At 33.5% G+C, this 9,905-nt stretch overlaps 1 pseudogene; it reads left to right on the top strand.

The window, feature by feature from the left end:
* The first annotated feature begins 2,794 nt into the window (after positions 1-2,794).
* LOC140958883 (6,7,8-trihydroxycoumarin synthase-like) lies at positions 2,795-4,871 on the top strand (annotated as a pseudogene).
* The last annotated feature ends 5,034 nt before the right edge of the window (positions 4,872-9,905 follow it).

Genomic DNA, 9,905 nt, shown 5'->3' on the forward strand with positions numbered 1-9,905 from the left:
TTATAATATTTGAAAGCATGTTGAATTATTTGAAATGCACTGTAATGATTCGATTTAGAAATGGTAAAGGAAATTCCGAACTTTGATATTCTCTGTTTAGGCCCTGATGCGGTGGGTTATAACAACCGTTCCTTTGGCCTCGCCCCTTAGAGGAGTAACATATAGGGGACTGATCATTAAAACCATAGAAAATGAGATGATTTTCAGTGCTATATTTGTATTTTGTTAGTATTTGATTCAACATGCTTAATATTGAAATTACGATAATTTATTCGTATGTATATCCTCGATATTTGTTATGCACGATCGGCCCCCATTTACTGAGTATTTCCCAAAATACTCACCCCTTACATTCCCACCCAGATAAGAACGAGGAACAAATCGAGGATGAAGAACAAGATTACTTTTGGGGATGGTGATAAAATAAATCCATTCGAGACCAGTCGAATTTATTCTGTCCTTTAATTTTATCATCATGTATTCGCTTCCGCATTTTATTGTAAAGACGATTACTGGTTATGAAAAAGACTGGTTATTGCGAATTACTACGAGGCTTGTTGTTTTGCAATTATGTGATTGTGAGACAACGCCGGTGTCGACTAACCCCGGTCTCGGGGCGTGACACTTTGGGAATCGACAATCTTCTCTCAAGATAAATCACGAGTTCCACAATCAAAAAAAGTTGTAACTTTCTTTTTTCGAAATAAGAGAACTTCAATATGAATAAGAGAAAGAGAATGTGGAAAATCCGAATTAGTATTTTCTTATCATGTTTGATTCTTCTACTTGTTTTGTTTTTTCTACAGGGACATATTGTTTTATCATGTGAGTGTCTTTCAGAGTCAAGATATATGATATAAAGATTTCATTAAAATATACTATGATTGAATTGAATGCAGAAAAATCGAAAATGGTTCACAATACTATTCGTCAAATAGTGTACTCGGCGTCCACGCACTCCCTACTATAGACACTGGAGTGCGACCCATTTTTTGGACACACTTGAGCTCTCTCTTGTCTATGTGGAATTCAATTCATCAAGACCAAAAATTCCAACAATAAAAACATTAAGGCAAAAACTTATGTGACACTGTTTGACGGGTCGTATTTTGTAAGACGGATCTCTTATTTGGGTCATCTATGAAAAAGTATTACTTTTTATGCTAAGAGTATTATTTTTTATTGTGAATATCGGTAAGGTTGACCGTGAGACCGTCTCACAGATAAAGATCCGTGAGACCATCTCACAACAGACCTACTCTAAAAACATTAATTATAAACTTTTAAAGCAAGTAACCAAATTTAAGGAGAAAAAAATTAAACCAGATCTCAAAGTAACAAAATATCTAATTATCTACACTCTAAATATAATTTTTTTTTTTAAAATAAGAAAAATAGGAATCGAAAATTATAACAATATTAACCAAAAACCACTTGCGTGTTATATCTAAAAAAACCACGTACTTACGTGTCTCTGAAATGCACCAAGTTTTTCGTAAATATCAACTGATACAAACATCGTCCTAACTAGTACATTAGCAGGAAAAAAAAATTAAATTAAATAACTCCATTTAACTTTAAAAATTATTTCATAGCAGGAAAAAAAATTAAATTAAATAACTCCATTTAACTTTAAAAAAATAATTATTTCATAGCATATCTGATTGAAAATAGTAGAAAATAATTTAATAAATTTTAAATTTATAAATAACATATTTAACTAACTAAAATCATGTGATTAATAATGTCCGTATAAATAACTAATACATGAAACGTATAAAAAATATATAATAAATTTTTAACACAAATAAAAGTCACCAAATTATAAATATCAAACTGGAAAAATTCAAAATATATTTATTCTCATATAGATGAGACATAACAATGAAAGAAAATATGTTTGGAATAAATGATTGAGCAAAATTGATGTTTTCTCATTGATATTTGAGAAGAAAAAAACCGTAAAATAAAAATGATCTAAAAAGTTCATTTCACTAAATTTTATGTAAAAAACTCACAAGGCCAAACCCTAATAACGCATTATAAATTATCTTTGATATTTGATTGAAAAAATACATGCAGTTTCTTACTAAAAATATGTTATATTGGTTAAAATTTATTTTAAATTAATTATTAAGATAAATAGATTTAAAAATTTATATAAAAAAATTTATTAATCTAATTTTGTATAAAATTACAATAAAATTCAATTAAAGCAAATGAAAACTGTATGAAAATTATTTGTTTCGTTTCCTATATTTAATTTTTTAGTGCTTTTATTACAATTAATTTTGAATATTTAAACAAAAAAATCAAACATAAATATATAAGATTTTGAAATATAATGAATACATAATATCCATTTATATATATATACACACACACACACACAGCAAATAAATTTCATTTTTCTATTAAAAAAAAAAAAAGAAGCAAATATCGTAATCAAATAAAATTCATTTTTCTTAAAAAAGAAGAAGCAAATATCGTAATATACCTAAATAATGATATTAATTTAAAACTTTTAAATTGTTGATATTTTTTCTATTAAAATTATATTAAAATATAATAATTATTACATTATTTCAGGAATAATTTTGCAACTTAATATACGGGTTGTTGTGGAATAAAATTATAGTAAAACAAATATCGCTATTATTCAACTAAGCACAAGGAAAAGAAGCTTAAATTCCCAACATCGTGAAAAATTCAAATACGGATCAATTATTATGCAAGAACCATAAGTATATTATATAAGCGAACTTTTATTGTTTAAAAAGCTCACCCATCGCTTGACATCTCTGGTTCTCATTCGCAGTGGAAAATGGCTTCCATTCTTGATCTCCTATTGCTACTCTTACTTTTCCCTGTTATCATCATTTTCATCCATCGATGGCACGAAAACACCGCGAAGAAAACTAGTTCCCCCCCAGGCCCTAGAGGGCTCCCGTTAATTGGAAACTTGCTCCAGTTTGACAGCCTAAATCCTCATCTTTTCTTGTATAACCTTTCCAAGAAACATGGCCCCATTATGTTCATGAAGCTTGGCAGTGTGCCACTGATTATCATTTCATCGGCCAAAATAGCCAAAGAAGCATTCGCCAGCAACGATATAGTCATCTCGAATAGACCATATCTAACAGGCCAACAGAAGCTATCCTACAATGGCCAAGATATTGGCTTCTCGGCTTATAACGACTGCTGGAGAGAGAAGAGAAAAAATTTCGGTTATACATCTCTTTAGTCTAAAGCGAGTAAATTCTTTCGCCCCGATTCGTAGGGAGGAGGTTTTCCACATGATCAAGGATGTATCCAAGAGAGCAGATAAATTTGAGACTATCGACTTAAGTGAAACATTAATATCTTTGTCGAGCAGCATTATCTGTCGAACTGCTTTTGGGAAATCTTATAGGGAGACTTCCTCCGTCAAACGAACCTTTGATGTGATTGTACACGAAGTTCAGGCGATACTCACTGGTTTCTTTTGGGCCGATTACTTTCCTATGTTAGGTTGGATGGATAAAGTTACCGGGATGGTTTCTCGACTAGAGAAATGTTTCGAGAATTTGGACTCGTTCTACCAAGAACTCATCGACGAGCACATTAGCTCGAATAGGCCACAGTCGATGGAAGGTGACATTCTTGATATACTGATCAAGTTGAAAGAAGGGAATGCAAGTTCGGTTGATATAAGCTGGGATCATGTTAAGGCAATACTCATGGTAAGTATCAGTTAAATATTAGCAAAATACAGTATTTACCTAAAATATATAGTTGCAACATTTTCCCGGGAGGTAACATTATGTTTACAGCTTGATCACTTATGGATGTGGATTAAGTCGAATCGGCTCACATGCTTATTAAGCCAAATCGACACAAATTCGATCGTGCTAGATCCAATTCGAGCTCTAGCTCACAAATTCCGGCGTTCTGACAAGTTTAGTTGCTAAAAACTCGTGAGCTGGATCACTTAAAATTGATTTTAAAATATTTTTTTATATAATTTTTAAAAATAAAATAAAAAAGTTTACTGTTATTTTATGTATTTATTAATATAATTAAAGATAAATGACATGTTACTTGATGTGAATATTGTTAATCGATTCATCTTGCCAAAAATATCTTCACTGCAGAACATCTTTATAGCCGGAACAGACACAAGCTCGTCCGTGGTAACTTGGGCGATGACGGCTCTCGTGAAGAAGCCTGATGCGATGAGAAGAGTTCAACAAGAAATAAGAAGGATAGTCGAAAAGAAACCCTTCGTGGACGAAGATGACATCCAAAAACTACCATATTTTAAAGCAGTGATTAAGGAGGCTATGAGATTTTATCCACCAGTTCCACTTCTTGTCCCAAGAGAAACAACACAAAGGTGTTTTATTGATGGTTATGAAATCCAACCTAAAACAATGATTTATTTCAACTTTTGGTCTATTGGTAGAGATCCCGAGTACTGGAAAAACCCAAATGAATTCTCACCTGATCGATTCTTAGACAGCAAAATCGACTATAAAGGGCAAGATTTCGGGTTAATTCCATTTGGATCTGGCAGAAGAGCCTGTCCTGGGATATTGTTAGGTATTGCAACTGTGGAACTGGCACTTGCTAATCTTCTTTTCGCATTCGACTGGGAATTACCAGACGGAATGACCAAAGAAGATGTCGACTCCGATGCATTACCCGGAATGGTGATGCATAAGAAAAACCCTCTCTGCCTTATGGCCAAGAGTTACATATGATTAATACTATGTTTTTTTTAAGGATTAAGCAATGAATATGTAAGTTGCCTTTGAAGGAGAAATCATATGTCACTGTTTTCATGTATTTTCCATCTATAAGAATTGCTCTATGTAACCACATAAATTATTGAGTCGCAATATGATTCTAATATTATTTGTTTTTCATTAAAATTTAAATCTAATTGCATTCATGATATCAAAATTTTCTCATTACAGATAAAAGATCTCTCTGATATTAATGCATTCTCGAATTGCAATAACAAATTTTTAAAGAATTTCTTTAGCCTTTCACATAATTGGTTCTACATATATTTTTACTCATGTTAAACAATGAATTATTTTATTAGAAAATAACCTCTGGTTGGAGGTCAGAGTCGGCTCTAGCTTTTAGTAAACTAGAACTCTTTAAGTCGGAAATACAATAATATATTTTTTAATTATTAAAATCGATTAATATCATGATTTACTTATTTATATATGTACATAACGTATATAAATGTATGTATAATGATTTTTTTTTTATGTTAATTCAAGAAAGCTGATACACACATTAGTGAAATATAAAGAATTTTTCGTAATTAAATTTACATTTCTGAATCAAAAAATTATTATTTAAAATAATTAGTTAATGATTTTAGATTATTTAATACCTCTCAAAATTAATAAAATAAAGTTTTACTATAAATAATAACTGAGAAAAAGTTTTCTGGTCTACTAACTTGTTCAATTTAGTTGTTTTAGTCTACTAAGTTTCCAATTTTTTTTTGTACGCTAACTTTTAATTTTTGATCGTTTTGGTATAATTGCTGATGAAATATTGGAAAATGTTGACTTGTCAGATATCACGTTAGCAATTGGACCAAAATAGTCAAAAATAAATCGTAGTATACAAAAATCAAAATTTGAAAACTTAATGGACTAAAACCCTAAATTTAACTAAATTAGTAGAAAGCCTAATTGTAACGCCCTAGATTCGACGACTTTCCCCACTATACCGAAACGAGTCTTTCCAACGTACTTATGTCCTCACTAGCACGCTTCCTAGGAAAATTCCCAAGGGATCACCCATCCCAGAATCGCCTCAAGTCAAGCACACTTAATTTTGGAGTTTTTATATGATGAACTCCACAAAAGAAGACGCACCTTCTTGATATGAGTGGTACATATCAAATCTTTTAAGTGTTCCTCAACTACACAGTCTCATACCTAAACAATTTTGGAATCACTCTCATTCCGACGTGAGATCGATTCATTCATGTTCCCTTTGCCTAGAAGTCTGCTAGAAGCCTCTCATTGTTCGTGAAACCTCATGGCATCAGCGATCACCCACTGACCTCTTCGGCCTATATGTTCGAAGTATAGCAATGTGTTCCGAGCGTCACATGCCCACTAGCTTCTGCTTTGTCCGTCCTCGAACCACATCGTACTAAGCCAAGGCTCTGATACCACTTAAATGTCATGCCCCAAGATCGGGGTTGGTCGACATCGACGTTGTTTCACAATCACACAATGTGTAAACAACAAGCCTCGTAATAATCAAATATCCAAAGCAGTCTATTTCATAAATCATATCAATGTCTTTATAAAATTTGAACGAAATGTGGAAGCGTAAAAAGTAATAAAAACAAAATAACAGGACTGGTTTTGAATGAAGTGACATTTTCACTATCCTCATAAATATTCTTGTTCTTCTCCCTCAATTTGTTTTTCGTTCTTATATGGGACGAGGAAATAAGGGTGAGTATTTGGAGAAATACTCAGTAAATGAGGCCGATGTGCGTAACAAATACCAAGGATTCACATAAGAATAAATTATCATAATTTAAATAATAAGCATGTCGAATCAAATATGAATAAACATAACATTGTAAATCATCTCATTTTTCATGGTTTACTGATTAGTCACCTACATGTTACTCTTCTAAGGGACGAGGCCAAAAAACAGTTATTATAACCCACCGCATCATGGACATATCTGTAAGGTCCAAAATGCGATGACGTAATCCAATTGTATGCGAATCTAGGAAAATGAAAAATTCTTAATTAAATCATTTTAATTGAATTTTTTATATGTGGTAGGCATGTTTACATGTTAAAAATATGATTTTCTATTAGAATATATAAAACTGTGTTTTCAAGGGTTATTCGAGACGCAACCGAGGAACGGAGACCAAAGACTGTAAAGAAAAAATATTTTTATAGAATGATTATTTTTAATTATTTAATATATGGTATATTTAATATGTAATTTTCGAAAATGTTGTTTTTGATATGTTTTTACATGCCGAGTCGTATTTTAAACCGGTAATCGATTTTTGAAGAAAACAAGGACTTTTTGGAGGCTCGGTTATTATTTTCGAAAACTTTTCTAAACGAGATATTTTTCCTATATTATAATGGGCCTAATGGGTCTATTATACCAAGATTATTGAGCCTAGCTTCCTACCCAATTATTTATATGGAGTTTCTAAACCACACGAACACACACCACACGTTTTTGAAGCAATTCACGTCAACTTTGAAGGAAAAACGCAGCAAGGATTCCTCGTCTCTCTAGCAACGTCCCTCGCGTCTAGAATTGAATCTTCGTGCGTGAATCACGCAAAGGCATATCTTTTTCTTTTTTTTCTCATCATTCATGCCATATTATGTGTGAATATAATTGTTGCATCAAAAATCTGATGTCCCTCCTTTTATTTTCGTTTTTATGGAATATACATGGAAAACTTGTATTCTTTTGATATGAAATCATTGTATTGATGTTGCACAAGGGGCTGTCAGGTTAGGGTTGATACGGGCTTGATTTAGGGGTGATTTAGGAGCCCTAGATGGGGCTGTACAAGGGCTGGACATGAAGGGAAAAAGATGAACGAAAATTTGGGATCATGAATAGCTAGGGCAAGGTTTTGGGAGGATAAAGGGAGAGGCCGCGCGGGGTGCTTTCCAGGCTAGGGCCTAGGCTCATGAAGGTCCTAGCATCGAGCCATGGCGGTCCACGCATGGTTGGAGAGGCTGGATCGGGTAGGAGCACGGCTAGGGCACTTCCTAGCCGTGGCAGCACGCAAGGATTGGAGAACGTGCATGGCTCGCTAAGGCTGGTACAACAGGTTCCTAAGGGTTCGGTATAGGTCCTAGGATGGTTGGTTAGGAGCTGGTCACGATGGTTAAGGACTAGGGTCGAAGGAACTCGAGGATGGTTAGGGCTAGGGTTTGGACAAAGTGTGCAGAAAAATTCAGTAGTGTTTTAGGCGTTTCCGAGGGTTCTAAGTGGCTTGAATTGGGTTGAAAAACAGTTGGTTAGGTATTAGTAAGCTATGATGAACGTTTGGTAAAGTTTGGTTAAGATTCAAGTTAAAACCAGAACTTCGATTCAAGTTGTAAAACGAATTACGAATTTAGACGAGGGCCTAAGTTTACGTCTAAGAAATGATCATGAGTGTGTTTTATGGTGTTATTGTAAGTTTGGATGGATTCGGGTCGAAGTTTTAATGTCCAATGGTAAAATGGGAAAGTTAGGGTTTCAGGGACAAACGGTCATTTTACACCTGAAAAATGTTAGGAATCCTGGCAGTGTCCTGAATGCTGTAATGAATGTTAAAATGTTTATTTTGAAAGAATATGGAATTTTATGATGGGAAAAGTGAAATGCTAAAAGACGTGTTACATGCTTGGTTTAAAAGAAAATGATATCTATGCATGTATTTTTATAAAGTGATGGAAATGCTGCAAATGTTTTGAATGCTTAATTGTGACGGTAAGGAAAAGGAGATTCGTGAGGGACTAAGCCCCATTGAAACCCGATTGAGGGACTAATCCCCGTGAGAACCCAATACCGAATTTCCATAAGTCAAGGCCCAGTAACGGAAAAGTGGTTGCTGGTGTCCCCACCAATTATAGGAAACCATTTTACTAAATGATTTTTTTTTTAACAAGCAACTTGTAAATCCATTTATATGAAATATATATCAATATAGGATCCACAAGTCAAGTAGAAAAAGTCTCATTTACCCAACAAAAAGATAAATGAGATGATAAAACAAAAACAGCTAAAGAATGAGCAACTCGATCAGAAGTCAGCATTAATTCCTTAGTCAGACACATGCTCCCGAATAGCCTAGACGTTTGCTTGAGCCGGGGTGACTGGTTGGCTCAATCTGGACCATCGATTCCAATGGTACGTAGGATGGAATTTTCGGCATCAGTTTTGAAATCTATCAATTATCCCTTTCATGTTATCGATGAGTATCAAATAGACGAGCTAGTTAATTTTGGACCTCTATATTTAATGTAATCAATTAGTCGTCGAATGCACACCTATTTAACAGAGTTGTCGAACCCCCAAGGAGGAAAAAAAAACACAAAACAAAGGCTTAAAAGATTCATAATGTTGCCTGTAACCCAGATCAATTATTGTATGTTCAGCATCAAAATGGAGCTTTTTCCAAGCTTAACGAGCTTCTCTTTTCCACTTCAATATGGCTTTCGTTCTGCTCCTACATTTCACAGTTATTATCATTTTGATCCATCGATGGCACGAAAAACACCACAAAGAAAACCAGTTCCCCCTAGGGATCCTGTTAATCGAAAACTTGCACCTGTTCGACAGACTAAATCCTCATCTATTCTTGTATAACCTTTCCAAGAAACATGGCACCATTATATGAACTTAAAATTGATTTTAAAATAATTTTGTAACTTAATAATATATATAAGAAAAAAAACATTGTGTTTATAATACAAGGATTTGCGATATTATGTAATTATGCTTGTCAGTTTTCCGATTTTTGCTCTTTATATTGTCGAAATTGGGTTGTGCACATATACGCCTTTCAATTTTTCAGCAGTTTTAATTCTTTTTCAATCGAAATATTAATGTGACAACATCACGACAAGCTAATAGTTAGGGATGTCAAAATCAGACACGACCCATCAACCAGACACGGTTCAACCTGAAAAAAAATCAGGTTTGGGTTTGGGGTTTTCAGGTTCGGGTCAGATCGGGTTGGACCCGATAGCTGACCCGAAAAAAATGATTGGGTTGGGTTAGGTTCGGGTTGACCTGAGTTGACTCGAAAATTTTAATTTTTTTTCAAAAAATATAATTTATAAATATTGCCTACATTTTTATATATTGTATGTCTGAAAAAATATTTATTGTATATT

This window comes from Primulina huaijiensis, chromosome 2 (assembly GCF_012295235.1).
Source record: "Primulina huaijiensis isolate GDHJ02 chromosome 2, ASM1229523v2, whole genome shotgun sequence".
Classification (NCBI taxonomy): domain Eukaryota; kingdom Viridiplantae; phylum Streptophyta; class Magnoliopsida; order Lamiales; family Gesneriaceae; genus Primulina; species Primulina huaijiensis.